Here is an 18832-nt window from a genome sequence, read left to right on the forward strand (position 1 = left end):
TCCCTGAGCATGGTGTGTTAACGGAAGAGAGTAGCTTGAGATAGAACTAAAGAGGAAGGCAGGGACCAGATTTAGCAGGATTGGTCGACTCTGTATAGTTTAGAGGGGGGAGTGTTTGGGGAGTTGTTGACAGGTGGCTTGACAAAATGCATAGAGACCTCACAGTAACTGAAAGATGAGGAAATGGAGGCTATGAAAAATAAAATAGGTCTCTAAATGTCGTTTTGTAAACAACAGAGACAGCTTTTGAACCTAAGCTTACTTAACCACAAAGCTCCTGCTCATTGGGAAGTTATATGTGAGTGAGTCACTTAGACTAATAATTGACAAGGAAGTGCCCTGAGAGAAAACTGTTCAGAAAGAACTTTGGGATTTTTCACAATTCCCACTCCCTAGAGAAGGACCCCATAAATGGACACTCTTAGATGTTTTGGAACTGGCTGCACCCAGATCAAATGCTAAAGGAAGAACAAACTCTATATAAAAAACAAAACAAAACAAAAACTAAAAACCCTTCAAAAAGTCCATACACAGAAGATCCATTTAAGGTCTCTTTATTTATTTAAATATGTGAAGGCAAAAAGGACATTTTTTTGGACTGTGCAGTGTTCTCATATTTTAGAAATGCAAATGAAATAGATTCTTCCCTCCTTTCTTACTTCTTTGTAGTCCACTTGTCACTTGTTTCTTTTTCTTTTTAAGTGTCGTGTCTTGGCTTTTGGAGTTCCCCTAAAATTATGTTGTGTCCTTTATTGATGGTGACAGTCCAGTACATAGGAACTGGCACCTGCTTCCCAGTTCCCCATCTCTGTTGGCACACAATGGTGTCTTCCATGGGGCACCTTGGAATAGTGATCAGCCATGGAGTGGGGTGATGGCCAATGAAGAGCTTGATTACTCTAAGGTGGTTTTGGCTGTTTTCTCAGTTGTCTTCTTGAAGAATCTCCCTGCTTAAGAAAATACCACTGACCATTTCCTAGAGTCTTTAAAGAAAGAAGAATGAATTAAATCATGCGGTAGGGGCAAAGAGCTTGAACTAAAAACACAGCCTAATCATTGTGGTGAACACCGTCTGTTCACTGGTGATCTGGGCAAGTGAGGGAGTCCTGGAGACCTGACAGCTGGCTGGCAGATTTCTGAATGAGTGAGGAAATTTTCCAGTTCATCTGTGTAGAATTTAGTCCGACATTACAACATTAGGCTACCCATCTGCAGCCTGCAATTGGTATAGACAAGAGAATCACTATGACTTTGTGGAGACAAGCCACAAATCTGGAACGAGACAGACTGGCATGCCTGTTTGGGGTTGGCAGGGCCGAGGTTTAGTCTATTGTTGCGGGCCTGCTTGCCAAAGGAGAGTGAGAGTCCGATTGCATCAGGCACTCATCACACACAATGTCTTCGAATGGACAGAATGTGGGGAATGAACTGAGAAACTCTGACTTTATGAAGGCGGCTGTTCACACTCGCTTGCCGTTTGAGCCCTTCCTAATGGGCTGGTGTCTTTTCACTCCAAAGGCCATTCATTACTGGAGTTGGATAGCTCTGTTTGGATGCTGATATCAGTTTATGGGTTATTATATCCATTTGCAAATCATGACTCAAAAGAGGAAACTCTGGGATGCGAAACACTCCATATGCCCATAAATCACAAATTGAATCAAAGTTGGCATCATGAAAGTGATTGTGTTGGGAGTTGGAAAGCCTCAGTCAGCCAACCTTTATTGAACCTCTGATATTATAGGCTACAGTACTTGGGGGACTGCAAAGGAAATAAAGACTATGGAAGGGTATGTGCAGAAAGGAACTTGGAGGTCATACAGTACAAATGCTTATCTCAAATAGACGACTTGGTTCTTTGCCATTGGGCTTGTTTTTTAAATGGGAGTATAACTTAAAAAAAAAAAAAGGACCTGTGTGTTGGCTCAAAAAGAACAAATAGAATCTTCTTTTTTTGCATTTCAGCAAAGCTGATGGGTTGATTCTAAAATGGTTATACTATTAGTAATATTAGAGAAAAAATAGTAAAAGCAGTTGCAATTTATAGAGCTCTTACCAAGTGTCAGTCACTAAATTTATAAGCATTGTATCATGAATCTTCACAAAACTCTGAGGTAAAAATTAGCATTCGTTTCCATTAAAATGTGCAAGGGTTTTGAAGTGCACCTAGATTTTGTGACTTGCCCAAGGTCAGAGAGGAGAGCAGTGGACAGAGCCAGCACTTAAATCAGGTGGAGAGCCTCAGCTTATCTCTACAGTGGGAGGGGAAAGTCAACGTGGAGGCATAAAAAGGAGATGAATACCTTTTCCAGCACTTCTGAGCAGTGTAAGCTAGGACAAACCTTTTTGACTCTGAGTCTCAGTTTACTCATTTTAAGTGGAAAAAATAGTGGCCTCTAAATCCATACAGTGGTTGGAGGCACATACAGAATAATGTATGTGAACTTGTTTAAAAATGCAGAAGCATTAGTAACATGATCTTTGATTTAGGCAATCCACGTGAGTTGAGTGCCTCCATTGTGGTCAGCACTTGCTAGCGCAGCTTTAGAATGATGAGATGTGGTGCAGGCCACGGAGAACTCCGCTTCGGCTGGGAAGAGGTAAGTAAGCACATGATTGCATTGTGGTAATTGCCCTGGCATCAAGCGCAGAAACTAGAACACTGTCTGGAGAGGTTGAAGATGACTTTATAGAGGAAATCTTAGCGTTTTGACAGATGGAGAAGTAGGCTTATGTCTGGCCAAGAAAACATCATAACGAGAAGGAGAGATAAAAGCAACATAATGTTAGCATAAGAGTGATGCATATATATATGTATATATATATATTGCATTGAAGTATAGTTAACAGACAGTGTTATATTAGTTTCAGGTGTACCACATAATGATTCAACTAAAGTATATTTTTAAACAGGTTTTTTATTTTAGACTTAGAGAAGAATTGTGAAAATAATATAGAAAGCCTGTCTCACGCTAGTGCAGTGAGAGGCGCTGGGGCCATGTCTGCCCAGCAATGGATGGTTTTGAGGAACTGCTCTAGCTTCCTGACCGAGAGAAGCCGACAGACATACTGAGCCCAGTAACCCGAAGTCTCACATCTCCTTCTTCTCTAAGGGGCTGATTCACTGCAAGACTGTGGGTATGGAGCCTGGTGGGCAGAGGGAAATGTGTAGTGGTGATCTTGTAGTGCAGATCCCTCCAGGGAAATCCTGCCACCTCCTACATGCAAACCGCCATTAACAAGACTGCTCGGGCCACCCTCAGCAACATCGGACACGTGATCTACAAGAACAATTACAGCCCAGACCTGTGCGTGGCTGCAGTTTACAGAGCCAGTGCCATCCGTGCAGCCAGAAGCCTGTGAAGTGAAGTGAGGCCCAGCCCCACCAAAGGCTCTGGAGCTCCTGCCTGCCCTCCCCACCTTCAAAGCAATAAATATGTCAACCACTTAAAAAAAAAAATAGTACAGAGATTCCACATGGACTCCATACCCAGATTCCCAGATTCCTCAGATTATTATCTTACATTAGTATGATAAAAACACTGCAGTTAATGAAGCAGTATTGACACCTTATTAACTGAAGTCAACCCTTTATTCCAGTTTCCATAATTTTTACCTTATGTCTTTTCTGGTCTGGGAACCAATACAGGTTACTACTTTGCATTCAGTCATAATGCCTCCTTAGGTTCCTTTTGGCTGTGACAGTGTTTTTCTTTGTTTTGGATGACCTTAAAAGTTTTGAAGCATACTTGTCAGGTAATCTGTAGAATGTCCCTTGTGTAGAGTTGGTCTGTTTTCTTCAATAGATGTTTGATGATATATCTATCACTTTTGATGTTAACCTTTATCACCTGGCTTAGACAATGTTTGTCAGATTTCTCTACTATACTGCTACTGTTTTTCCCCTTCTTTTCATCCTGTTTTGGATGTTTTTGTAAGAAAGTGGCCATTCACAGACCTCGTCAAAGAGTAGGGAGTTATACTCCAACTCCTTGAGCATAAGGTAGCTACATAAATAAGTGCAATTCTCCTGCATGAGCAATTTGTTTATTGTCACCATTTTTTATTCAATTATTTATATATATATCGGTATGGACCCATGGATCTTTATTTTATACTTCGTATTATAACCCAGTACTCCTTTGTTCTGTTGCTTAAATTATTCCAGCCTTGGCCACTGAAAGCTTCTTCGGTTGATTCGTCTGTCCCTTTGACTTACTCCTTTCATTATTATTTCCCCTCCCCCTTACTTTCTCGCACACTGAATGCTTCAGGTTCATCCTGGTTTTTTGTTTGTTTGTTTGTTTGTTTGTTTGTTTTAATATTTTTAAAAATTTGTTTATTTGACAGAGATTACAAGCAGACAGAGAGACAGGCAGGGTGGGGGGAAGCAGGCTCCCCACTGAGCAGAGAGCCCAGGACCCTGGGATCATGACCTGAGCCGAAGGCAGAGTCTTTAACCCACTGAGCCACCCAGGTGCCCCCATCCTGTATATTTTGTCTTTTTTATTTTGTCCCAGAATCTGTCCTTTCTCCAAAGATTCCTGGTTCCTTGTTTTGGAGAATGGTATTAGAAATCAAGATCTGGAGGCTAGGTGTACTTGTTTCTGCTGCAGTGTCATTGCTTGCAGGCTTGATGGAGAAAGGAAATATGTATGTATAAACTAGACAGTATAGATGCATATATAACAACTTGTATCAATATTGAGCTAAACATGACTTTGTACTCAGATGGCCAACTTCAGTGCCATTATACCATGAATCATTCTAGATTTCTTCCCTTGCAGATTCTTTGGGATTTTAGACATGGTAGTTATGTCAAGTAATCGTTGCATTTCTTCCTTTTCACCATGTATAGCTTTTATATTCAGGTTATGTGGTACTAGCTAGGGCTTCCATTAGGTATTGAATAGGAATGATGAGAGAAGACATCCTTGATTTCTTACTGATCTTAGGGAAGAAACATTCAGCTTCTCTCCATTAAAAATGATGTAGAATGTAGGTTTTTGTTAGTTGTTCATTGTCGAATTGAGAAAGTTCTCTTCTATTCCTGGTGGGTTTTTTTTTTTTTTAATCATAAATGTATGTTAGATTTTGTCAAATGCTGTTTGGGTGTTGATTGATAATACCATATAATTTTTCTTTAACCTGTTGACATGATGGATTACATTAACTGATTTTTGAATGTTGAGTCTTTCTTGCATACTTAGAATGAATTTCATTGGTTGTAGCATTTAATTGTTTTTAAACAGTAGCAAACAGAATCCAATAATATTTTAATTGAGGATTTTATATCTATTCTTATGTGAATTATTCTCTGTAGTTGTTATTATTATTTTTTTGGTAATGCTTTTACCTGATTTTGTTAATAGGACAATTTTGTTAATAGGACAGTCTTTATAGGATGAGTTAGGAAGTCTTCCCTCTGCTTTTATTTTCTGAACCTGATTATGAGGAATCAGTATTATTTCTTCCTCAAATGTTTTGTAGAATTCACCAGTAAAACCATTTGGGCTTGGTACTTTCCTTTTGGGGAAGTTTATTAATTGAGACAATATCTTTAATAGAATTTTTTCAAGTTATTTATTTCTACACCAGAGTTTTAGTAGTTTGTATCTTCCAAGAAATTGGTCCATTTCATCGAAATTATCCCATTTGTGGACACAAAGTTGTTCATGATATTCTTTCATTATTCTTTTATGTCTTTGAGATCAAGAGTAAAGAAAACTCCTTTCTTATTTTGTTAATTTGTGTCTTCTTTTTTTTCTTTGTCTTTAAAAAACAGCTTTTCTATATTGTTTGCCTGTTTTAAATTTCATTGATTTCTGCTCTAATTTTTTTTTCAGCTTGCTTTATGCTTAAATTACTCTGATTTCCTAAAAAGGAAGATTATATTATTGGTTTTGTACCTTTATTCTATTCTAATATTCAATGTTATAAATTTCTTTTTAAGCACTGCTTTTGCTACATCCCACATATTTTGATAAATTTTATTTTTATTTTCATCTAGTTCAAATATTTAAAAATTTCTCTCAAGAATTTTTTGAGTCATGTATTATCTAGAGTTCTGTTGTTTAATTTCCAAATATTTGAGGTATTTTCCTGCTATCTTTCTATTATTAATTTCTAGTTTAATTCCGTTGTGGTCTGAGATTATATTTTGTATGGTTTCTGTACTCTTTTTGTGGAGTGTTTTATGGCCCAGAGTGTGGTCTGTACTTACAGGTATGAGTGGAGAAGAGTGTGTATTCTCTTGTTGTTGGATGGAATATTCTATAAATGTCAATTAGAGCAAGTCAAATGATAGTGATGTTAAGGTCAACTATATGCTTACTGATATTCTGGCAGCTTGATCTATCTATTGCCTACAAAAGTGTGTTGAAGTCTCTGACTATAATAGTGGATTTATCTATTTCTCATTGCAATTCTATTGATTTTTGCCTCGTACATTTTGATGCTTTCTTGTTAGATGCATACATGGTTAAGATTGTTGTATCTTCTTAGAGAACTGATGACTCTATCATTACATAATGCATTTTCTTTATCCCTGATAATCTTTTTTTCTGAATTTAGATTTGTCAGATTGTTACTATACCTACTCCAACTTTTTCAATTAGTGTTAGCATGGTATGTCTTTCTCAATCATTTTTACTTGTAACTCATCTCTGTCTTTATATATATATATTTCTAAAGATTTTATTTATTTATTTGACACAGAGAGAGCAATCACAAATAGGCAGAGAGGCAGGCAGAGAGAGAAGAGGAAGCAGGCTCTCTGCTGAGCAGAGAACCTGATGCCGGGCTCAATCCCAGGACCCTGAGATCACGACCTGAGCTGAAGGCAGAGGCTCAACTCACTGAGCCACCCAGGCGCCCCTCTCTGTCTTTATATTTTATGTGGGTTTCTTTAGGCAACATAAAGTTGGGTTTTGTGTTGTTTATTCACTTTGACAATCTTGGTTTTTAATTGGTGTATTTAGATCATTCACATTTAAGTTGATCATTGATATAGTCATATTAATATCTACTGTGTTTATTTTGGTCTTCTCTTCATTACCCTTACCATTTTTTCCCTTTGTTCCCTTTTTTCTCTGGTCTTAACTGAGCAATTTTAATGATTCCATTCTATCTTCTCTCAGCATTACAATTACCCTTCTTTTTTGTTTTTTAAAGATTTTATTTATTTATTTGTCAGAGAGAAAGAGCACAGAAAGGCAGAAGGAGAAGCAGACTCCCCGTTGAGCAAGGAGCCAGATGCAAGACTTGATCCCAGGACCCTGGGATCATGACCTGAGCCTAAGTTAGACGCTTAACCAACTGAGCCACCTAGGCATCCCTCTTCTTGTTTTTAAATTGTTTTTTGCCCTAGGGATTCCTGGGTGGCTCAGTCCTGAAGCATCTGCCTTTGATTCAGGTCATGATCCCAACATCCTGGGATCTAGCCCCACATTAGGCTATCTGCTCTGCAGGCAGTCTGCTTCTCCATCTCCAGCTCCCCATGCTTGTGTTCGCTCTCTCACTCTCTCTCTCTTTCTGTCAAATAAATGCATAAAATCTAAATAAATAATAGTTTATTGCCCTAGAGTTTACATATACAGGTCCAGGAAGTTCAAAAAACACAAAGCAAAATAATTGCAAACCACATCCCCCTATATGTGCGTGTGTGCATGCACGCATAAACATCCCTAGGCATATCATATTAAAACCAATGATTTTTTTTTAATTTCTTCAGACTGTTTTTTTCTCTTGGATGCCTTAATTTTTTGCTGCTGTTGTGTTGTTGTTGAAAGCCAAATGTATTTTATCAGAAATAGTATATAGGTATTTATGTAAGCTGGCTAGGAATTTGGTTGGGTTTAATATTTGCTTTAGCTATAGGTGCTAGAGATTTCAAATCTCTCTAGTATCTGTGTTTTTGTCTTCTTATTTGACCTTGGACTTCCCTAAGTACTTTTCCCTGTGGAGTTCCTGCTCTTTCAGCTGCAGTCCATTGTTACTATCCTGGAGTCTTGGTCTGGTGATACGTTATGGGGAGGAGGAACACTCTATATAATTCTTTGATTAAATCTCTGTTTTATACAGCCTGAGTCTTGGGGGTGTAACTTTGGTGTCTTTCCAGTAGTATAGCTTTCCCCCAGGCCTCCACCTTCTACTTCTTTGCCTGGCTGCAGTGTTCCCAGTCTATTTCCTTGAGATCTGGACCCCTGTTCACTATGTTTTCATCTTCTTAGATGAGACCAGAAGGCTAGAGGAAGCTGTAGTGGGAGAATGCCCTTTCCCAGTAGGGAAAAGTTCTGAAAAACCCTTTTCCCCTGGAGTGCAGACCTTTTTTATGAAGGTCTCTGCTCATATTTCATGATAATTACTCTTTCCCTCCCCCAACCAGGGCCCTTGAGGGGATCTTTCTTAGATCTTCACCGTGAGAACCTGGTGAGTTTCTTAGTGGTAAAACCCATGAAAGTGTGTCCCCTAACTCCTAAGACTACAGCCTTCAGGAATTTCTCCCTCTCCAGCTAGCCCACTCTCTAGCAGCTCATCAAAATTACCATTTAACTCTTGCCATTTAAGTATTCCTACTGGTTTATGGCTCCAGTGGGCTTCTGTTCCAGGTAAGATCTTGGTCATGTTTTTCTGTTTCTCCACCTTTCCACATTATAGCTTGCCCTGAGTAGTACCTCAGTTCTCTGATGATTCCAAGAAAAATAATTTTCAGTTTTTTTCAGGTTTTACTTGTTATAAGGACTAGAATGGTGACTTTAAGACTCTTCACTCTGTTAGGGGTTGAAATTGGAAGTCCAAGGAGATAATTTTCCTGTCCCTCGCACATAGGAAGTATGAAGGGGGGAAAGGAAGCGAGACTGGGGAAATAGGTCTGGTCTCACTTTCCAAAGTCTTTTGTGCCAGGTTCAAGGTTTGGACTATTTGCTGCAGGCCAGAAATGGGCAACTGTGGAAGAATTTTAGCTGGGCAGTGACACGGCCGAAGGCTCACTCTGGTGGCAGCATAGGCGTTCCTTTCCTGGGGACTGAAGGCCAGGGACAGACACGATCTGGTCAGGCTAGGACAATTGTATTACGCATTCTTTTCCCATTTGGGTATCTGGAGTGGATTTAATGCTATTGTTCAGTTGTGATTTCAAGAGGGCACATGTCATTGTTTACTTTAATTGAACTAGAAAGAAAGCCTTTCGTGTTGTCTTGTTGCATGCTGCCTTCCCAATGAACTGGGGCATAGCACATGCTGAAATAGTAATTGAACTGAGTGAACTGAATCATTCAGGAGTTTTAGTGCAATTTCAGCCCAGACTACCTACAGCAGCTATGTTGGTGGAAATACAGGTTAGAGGTGAATTGATATATTATTTTCTATAAGCCTTACAAAGTCATTTTAATTTTACACTTATGGATGTAAGGAAGGCGACAAGAGATAGTCCCTGTCCTGCTACCTTCTTTCAAGGATTATTATGTGCAAAGTTCTAAAAAGAACAATTTATAGCACCATATATATTTATATGGTTAAAGTAACTCATGTTTTGGTGTCTTTGAGTCAACAGTTGTGATACAGTGGACATTCTCAGCAAAGCTCAGGAAATCATTGCATCAGATGCCGGTGGACTTCTACTCAATGAGCAGTACACGGGCAGCGTTGGTGAGTCAGGTTTTGTGCTCAGCACCATGGACAGCGATGTGAAGCTCACTTGGCTGCCTTTAGGGACTGAAAACCTCATGGGTTAGGCAGGCATTCCATGACCTATAATATCAGTCAGATTGTGGTAAATGAGCAAGTGATGATAAAAGTAAATACCTTCCTTCGAGTTTTTACTATAATGGAGCCAAGACCTATGCACAGCATTTTGTACATGTAATCACAGTTCGTTTTTATAGGGACCCTGATATGTTAATACTATTATACCCACTTCATAGATGAGAAATATGAGGCTCAGAGATCTTCAGTGTTTTGCCCAAGGTCACAGCGGGCAGAGGAACCAGGAATGGAAATGAGATCTTTCTGGCTCTAAAGCTTTCCCTTCCATCTGTTCACTCTACATTAAGGTATAAGAACCCAGAAAGTGTGATTTAATTCTATCTGGATGAGTCAAGAAAAGCTTCACAGATAAGGTGGCATTTAAACTAGATTTTGACAGGAGTTGGATCCTGCCAGGATGGAAAGGAAGAAAGGAGTGTATACAACTGAAGAAAGAGTAAGAGCAAAGGTATGCAAGGGTTCGGGACTGGGGAACCCTGCAGAATGGCAGGATGATGGTACACAGATGGGATATGGGGGTAAAGGAGATGCAGATGAAGGAACAGTGTTTGAATTCCACTGGAAGGCATGAGTCCCAAGCCACGAAGGGATTCTGGAACAGAAGAGTCAGTGACCTAATCAGATCTGAGTTTTAGCAAGGATATGCTGGAGGTGTGTGGAATTTGAGATGCAGGGAATCAAGGCTGGAGGCACGGAGATCATGTTGAAAGCTGTCACGAAGTATGGGGAAAAGAAGTTAAAGACCTAATTCTTAATACCAAGTTAAAAATTTTTTATACAGAGGATCAGAATATTTTAACTTCCTTTACAAGAGAAAACTTTGATTCCCCCGAGATTTCTAGACATTTGATCTTGACGGTTGTCTTCAGACTCCTATTATTGCTTTCCTTAAACAACGCCAGGGCTCAGGAACCTGAACTTTCTTGAAAGTTAAAACATGCCTGTTCATCGTATCTGTTACATCTGTTTTTGTGAAAACTTAAATGGATTATATTCACCTAAAATGTGTTTAGAAAGAATAGTTAATAAAGCCCATTTCTGTAGAAGAAGGAAGTCCAAACAGTTCTCTTATGTTTAACTCGTGTCTTTGAAGTTCTTTACAAAGCATGGACACATTTCTTTGTCAGTGATGAAGCTAGAAAGGGTCTGAAAATACAGTGTAGCCTGGAACCGGGATGAAATGTTTGGGAGAAATCCAGGCCTCACAGTATCTGTGGACTGTCCCACAGAACTGGCCGTGAGGGACCTCTTCCTTTCTGGAGAGGGTGACGATGGAGCAGGGCAGTGGGCAGAGTCTGAGAAAAAAGGCCACACTGATTCTGTGTCGCGGGAAAGGACAGGTGTCTCTTAGCCAGGACCTCTTTTAATTAGCAACCAGTCTGCTTGGGATTGGAGCGGTCTCTCCTCAAGTGAAGACAGACTGTCCTAGATGGGCCATCTGCTCTGTTTCCTCAGCAATGACCCTTGTTCAGTTCTTACCTTTAGAACCAGCTCCTCTTGATGAGATAGACAATATGTTTGAAGCACCAGAGGTGCTGGGCAGCTTAGCAGAGAAATGATGTTTCATGAAGTGCCATCCTGTGCAGCCATCTGCAGAGACCATGTTTGACCATTCTTGGGGACTATTCCATTTATCCCAAGGTTCTGATGCCATCCATTGGAAACTGTCAGGATTTTTTGGTTGGTTTTTTGGTTGTTTTGTTTTGGTGTGCTTTGGTTTAAAGACGAGCATACCCCACAGCCCCTTTTTTTTAGAGGGGCAATGTTTTTCATTCTTATACAATGATTTATGAATTTAAGAGTTACTAGAGGTGAATTATTTAATGGGAATATGATACAAAAAAGGATCATGCATCACATCCTAACAAGAGTTACTTGTAAACCTGTTTCCTGCCTCCTGTAAACTAATTATTCAGAACTATAAAGTACCCCACCTCAAGATTAGCTAGAAATTGAGTCAGTGTAAATAAATACATCATAAAAGAATTATATTTATATTAGTCATTAGCACATAATTTAAAACATTTTAAAATTTTAATTCATTCAAAACAATGTGATGAGACTGACAATATTTAGCACTGACGATAACTAGAACCTATTGTTTTAATCCATTTCTGTATATCTTTATTTTTTAAAATCTGTTCTCTCGGGGCACCTGGGCGGCTCAGTGGGTTGAGCCTCTGCCTTCAGCTCAGGTCATGATCTCAGGGTCCTGGGATCGAGCTCCGCATCAGGCGCTCTGCTCGGCGGGGAACCTGCTTCCTCCTCTTTCTCTGCCTGCCTCTCTGCCTACTTGTGATCTCGTTCTGTCAAATAAATAAATAAAATCTTCAAATAAAATAAAATAAAATCTGTTCTCTCACAGAGCCACAATACCATTAATATACCTAACAAAGTTAATGATAATTCTCTAATATAATATTCACTTCATGTTAAAATTTCCTCAGTGGTATAAAAAATGTGTATTTAGAGTTGCTCTTACTATATAAGGTCCACTCATTGCCTATGGTTACTGTGTCTCTTAAGCATCTTCTTAAATATTTAGTCTGGAATAGTCCTTCCTTCCTTTCTTTTCTTTCTCATGTGCTATTGACTTGGAGAAATCAGCCCAGTTGTCCTGTAGAATCTCCTATATGCTGGACTTGCTTCTTGTGGCATAATCTTCCTCATTCCCTCGTGCTCTACATTCCTGAAGAAGGGACTCTCTCTAAGACTTGCTAGACCACAGTAAATTTTTTTTTCTCTAAACTTCATAGATGTGTATTTGAGTCTCAGTTGGAGGCATAGAATGTCTGTTTTCCTCACGTTTGGTAATGCTGAATGATCACTGACCGCTTCAGCTTTTTTCCCAATACTGTTCGTGTACATTTGTGACAGTAGCTTCAAAAAATTTTTTCATTAGACCTTGTAAAATGATGAATTTCTAATTCTAACATTCTTCATGCATTTGTGAAGTATAATTACTCAGGACAGAAAAATTGCAAGTCACTGGCTAGGTCAAAAAAGTTATCATCTGTGGTGGACTTGAGTTCAGCTGTTTTCCCTAAGAACTCCCCTTCGTTTTCAAAGGGAATGGGAATCAGAGATTGCATTCTGGGTTCTAGGGGTGCTCAGGGCTCCAGACTTGCCACCACTTCCAGGCACACAGTAGGTAGAAATAGTCAATATGTATTTTTAAACAAGGGAGATAAAAGAATTTTACATTAATATTTCTAATGCAATTTTAAGATGTAAGTTTGTGTGTGTGTGTTTGTTTTACTTCTTGAACTTTTTTTTTCCCCCTGAAGCCCAAAAATCCTTGTTCCTGCTGACATTAACAGAATTACTTGCTCACTTTATCCTACAATATACTGGTAATGGTTTAAAAATAGAAATACTAGTGTTACTACTAAAATTAAGTCTACAGAATATAGTTTAAGATTTCTGCTTCCCTAATTACGAATGAGAAAGCATTACAAACACACACCTCAGATGCATCTTTATTTATTTATTTTTCTGTGCTCTCTCTTCCTGTCTTTTGCCAGTTTTTGTATTAGATATTTGATCATTTTCTTCTCAATTATGGGGAGTGTTTTAAATACTAGGGATATCCAAACCCTGTGCTGTAAGTTGCAAACATCTTCCTCAGTTTGTCACTTACTTGCTTATTTTTAGAAATGAATGTAACCTCAAGATTTTATTGTCCTCATAATAAAATAGAAGATGAAGCTTAGAATTGGATCTCTTAACTTCTCCCAGTTTAAACATCCTTTAATGGCTTCTCTTCCATCTGTGTTTGGGCTCAATACCTTCAAGCCTCAACACCATCTTCTTTGTAGTTTCAGCTTCCTCCCAAAAAACTGGCTTAGTCTGTCCACCATAATAACCACTCTGTTCCCTGTCATCATGGCATTTTTCTCGGGCATGGAGAGAATTCTTGCCTTTCATGCCCTGTGTTACTTTGTGATGCTGGTGCTTGCTATCCTTTTATAGACGGTCCAACAAGTTTTGAGAAGATCCACCATGTTTTGTGGAAGTGTTAGTACTAAAATTAAGTCTACAGAATTCAGCATGAGGAGAAAGCTCATTGATTCTTTTTTTTTTTTTTTTTTTACTTTGTATATAGTATTTTGTGATGCAAAATTTTTTGTCTTTAATTTTTATGTAGTAAAAAATGTCAAGTTGTTTCTGACCTGCTTCAAGATTTTGAATTAGAGGAATTTTTATCCACACGTGGCTTATAAAAGAACACAGCTGTGTTTTTTCCTGCTATGTTTGTGGTTTCTTGTTCTGATCCACTTGATATTCTTACAGGTGCGCAGTGTGAAGAGGAACAGATTCAGTTTTCTCTTACTCCATATGGCTTCTCAGTCGGCAAAACACTATTAAAAAATTTACAGTAGACCCTGACTTCTGGATAGAATGGACTAGCTTGTGTATTGATAAGACAAAGTAGAAACAATAAAATAAAAATGATAATTGTACAAAATGAATTGTTTGCAGGTACCGCTGAGCTGTCATGTCCTTGGGACATGTAACTTGGGACGCAAGGGTCCCAGTTACTGGAAAGCAGGGAAGTGTACTGAGATGAACCAGATGTTCTCTGCCCTTCTTGCCCTTGAGGAATCTTCTGGGGTAGAAGTACCCAGGACTGGGGGCTGAGAAGCTGAGAAACTCAGCATAACACAGACTAAAATACTGAGAAGACCTTGGGTTCGCAATTTAATAAGTTTTGACAAATGCATACTACCTTATAACCAACACTCAAACAGGATATAGAATATCTCATCACCCCAGGAAATTCCCTTGTGCTTTGTTCCAGTCAGTACCCTGAAGAAGCTACTACTGTTACGATTTCCTTCACCACAGATTAGATTTGCCTATTCTCAAACTTCTTATGGTGGAATCATAGAGCATGTACTCATTTACGTCTTTCTTATTTTGTCAAACATACTGTTTTGATACTCATCTATGTTGTTTGTGTCAGTATGTCTTTTGTTTTTAGATTGGCTAGTTTACTTTTGGGGAATAAAGGTCCATCCTAAACTGTAACCCAGTTGCCCAGGTCCTTGGATATCTTCTATGCCTGCCTTACTTATTTACGTCCCCTCTGGGGCCAGACTTTTCCCTGTGCCGCCACTTGGCCTTATGTATACTTCTGTGATACGTACATGGTTGCAGGCAGAGACGAGGGCTTAACCATCTTTATCTCCAGGTTTAGCACAGTTCCTATTACATGGGAAATGGCCAGTATATGAAAGACTTGACGAGGATTCTGCTTTTGGTGGATTGATCGCCTATAACTTTGGCACTGCCACTCCACATTTGGTCGGCTTTGAACCTCTCTTGTCTTGAACAAATTCTCAAATTTATTGTCTTAATTTGATCTTTTGAATCAATGCCCAACATTATAAGTGGAAATCTAATCTCTAATAAAACTGTAAACGGATTAACATACTACTTGGCATGCATTAGTTGCTTAGTAAGATGGCGAAAAAAGACATGGGGAATCCAAGCACAATCCTTCTTGGGCCAATCATTGACATCTCAGTTCTAACCAAGGCCTGCAACTGAGCCTGGCCAAGTTATAAAACTATTCTTATTATTTCCAAATAACAGCAAATTTGGTTTTCTTTCTTATTTTTCATTAAGAAACCTATTCTGTTTTATGTGCACCATTCCTGTCTTCATCAGAAAATAAGTTCTTTCCAACAAGGAGCTATATCTTTCAGTACTTTTTTCACTTGCCCTAGGACTGAGCTATGGTTATATACACACTGCACACTCAAAAATATAGAGAAAGTGGTGATAATGAGTTCAGAACAGAATAATGAATAGATCTAATCCCCGAGGTGCTTGATAACATACAGTGCCACAGAAGAGCTTACAACAACTATCACTCCTGATAGCAGAGCAAAATGAACAAAAAGATAAAAATCAAAGAGAACATCTGGATAAAAAGTGAGAGGGAGCAACAGAAGAGAAACTTAGCCATAAGAATGTTCTGTAACTGTGGATTGCCAAACTCAAGGGAAAGGTTTAGAAAAATATGATAGGCTCCACTTACAGGAATCTTAGTTTCCTTAGCAAATGGATTTGGTAATTGGAATTTTTGTTCCTTCTTTTCCTCTGGGAGTGTGTGGATGAAAGTTAATGAATGTGGTAAAATTGCACAGTGTCTTTGAAAATTTCAACTTCTGAAAGACCCATTGCACTTCATCTGTGTGATTTGCATGACGGTATGGGGATGGTAAAGAGGACCCAAGCCTACCAGATGTTTTCCCTCTGAAGTTTCAGACTCCAGACTTAAGATCACATAACTGAGAAGGAATAAAATGGAAGAAGAAAAAGCCTCCAGGTTTATAGCAGATGATTGCAAGCCAAATTGCATGGCTTTGTGGATAGATCTCACCTGGTAGTCTACTGGGGCAACTTTTCAGATTAGCATACTCAAGTTGCATACCACTGTCTCTAAGTCTCCATCCACTTCATTAGCTTTCCTTTCTTCTCATGTTTTCACAAGTTGTTCAAGTAACTACTGCTGAGCAATAAATTACCCCAAACTTAGTAGTGTAAAGCAGCTATTTTATAAAGCTTACAGATTCTGTGGGCCAGAAATTCAGACAAGATAACACAGGATGGCCCATCTCTGCTGTGCAGTATGTCAGTCTTCATGTTCACCGGGGTTTATTGGAACCATGGGGACAGGCATCTAGAGGGTTTGTTACTTGTTGTTACCTGATATTTAGGCAGGGGTGACTCAAAGCTGCGCCTGGCCGGGACTGTCTTTATCACTTCTCTCAGCGCTGTGGCTGAGTTCTTAGAGGGAGAGCCTTGAGGCCCAGCATTCCGAGAGAACCATGCAGAAGCTCCTGGCTTTACTACCCAGCCACACAAGTCACATATATTTACTTCTTTTATATTCTGTCTTCTGAGCAGCTTTAAGTGCTATCAGAATCTAGGGGAGGCAGACCACATCTCTTGATGAGAGAAGTATCAAAGAATTTGTAGCCATAAAACAAAAACAAAAACACCCCAGCTGTGCCTGTACATTAAAGAGCAAACACAACAACAACAAAAAAGGTATTTTTTTAGTCAACGCTATCTCAGACTTGCTCAGAGGACAAGTTATGCATTTGTTTCTGGTGCTTTTGCCATGAATAATAGTAAGTCTTGGGGTGCCCGGATGGCTCAGTGGGTTAAAGCCTCTGCCTTCGGCTCAGGTCATGGTCCCAGGGTCCTGGGATTGAGCCCACATCGGGCTCTCTGCTCAGCGGGGAGCCTGCTTCCCCCTCTCTCTCTGCCTGCCTCTCTGCCTACTTGTGATCTCTCTCTCTGTCAAATAGATAAATAAAATCTTAATAAAATAAAAATAGTAAGTCCTGTGTCACAGGGTTCTAGATTGGATTCTGACAATGAAGCATGTGCATGATATTTGGAAATTGGAAAAGAGGCCATTTTTAGTACCTGACGATGGTGGGCAGGTGGCAAATCTCATCTTCACTGCTACTGTCAGCTGAATTCATTCATGGCAATACCCTTAATTGTCCACAGCTTCCTAATTTCCTAAAACCCAGCAGTCTTTTCCCCTCAGCCCTTCCATCAGTTCTATAAGCATTATTTCCCTGTATTAAATTCCTTCTTCTTTGAAATGCCTAGAGAAATTCCTCTGCTTTCACAACTGACCCTTCAATCTATCTAATTCAATTATGTATATTTCAGTGGATCAGAGAGTTATTTTATAAATATCAGTTTCTACAAGTCAGACATATTCCACCTGGGGATTTGCAAAAACTGCCTTTGTAATGTAATAGCTAATTTTATTTACTTGACTAATTTATATTTAACGTCTCCAAATAATTTAAAATACTTAGGCAAGTAATTTTGGCAATCAAGTCATTTAAATCTGACAATTTTTAGTACAAAGAAAAAGAATGTTTTGACAATACCCCATTCTGGGTTAAAATGCCATGAATACATAAGGAAAGCCTAAGTAATTTAATAAACTCTTAAGTGATATAATACATACTGAATAAGTTATGCTAAATGCCCACAGACAAAAATACATTTGAAATAGTAAAGAAAAAATAATTGAGTTTAGTTTAGTCTTTGTTGGTGTTCTCTTCCAGTTAATAGTATTTATCAGAATGTCTGCATTACACTTAGCAACATAAATATCTATGGCACTGCTCAACCATAAAAGTGGTAATGAGATATATCATGTGTTTTATTTTGTCAGTAAATGTGCATGGAACATAATACACAAGGACACTATTAGTTCTGTCAGAGTCAAAGATGGAAACAACACTGTCTTTCCTCCCGGAGGTCCTATTACTGTTCAGTAATTGTAAAGACAATAAATAGGTTTTAAAAAGATTCAAGCTCGAATCTAACTGAGAGTGGGACAAGGCCAAAGATTTTGGGCAAAATTTCTGACTGTTTGAAGGGAGTTCCAAAAAGTCACCCTTTATTCTTTTTTTTTTTTTTTTTTAAAGATTTTATTTATTTGTCAGAGACAGAGGGAGAGAGAGCGAGCGAGCACAGGCAGACAGAGAGGCAGGCAGAGGCAGAGGCAGAGGGAGAAGCAGGCTCTCTGCCGAGCAAGGAGCCTGATGTGGGACTCGATCCCAGGACCCTGGGATCATGACCTGAGCCGAAGGCAGCTGCTTAACCAACTGAGCCACCCAGGTGTCCCACCCTTTATTCTTGATCCTCCTTATATCTCGACCCAAATCTGGACCCTGTGCCTGGAAAGTACGTGCATGTGCATGTGAGAGAGATGTTAGTGTGTCGACCATCGTGCATCACACTGCTCTGCTGCTGACAACATGGGGTTAGGACTGGATCGTGGGTCTCCTAGACCACTTGGACATGCTTTGCTGCTTGACCCCATTCATAATCTTTGCCAAGGACCTGAGTAATGAATGCTTTTGATCACTGGGGGAATTGAACAGAGACTATTAATGGTTGGGAAAAATATACTTTAAAATGAGTATCTGATATTTAAAAATGAGTACGTTTTGGGGCTGAAATAAGGGGAGTTGTATTTATAGGGAACAATAAATGCAAGGCATAGGCCCATTTGGGA

The sequence above is a fragment of the Mustela lutreola genome, chromosome 12, assembly GCF_030435805.1.
Source record: "Mustela lutreola isolate mMusLut2 chromosome 12, mMusLut2.pri, whole genome shotgun sequence".
NCBI classification, from domain to species: domain Eukaryota; kingdom Metazoa; phylum Chordata; class Mammalia; order Carnivora; family Mustelidae; genus Mustela; species Mustela lutreola.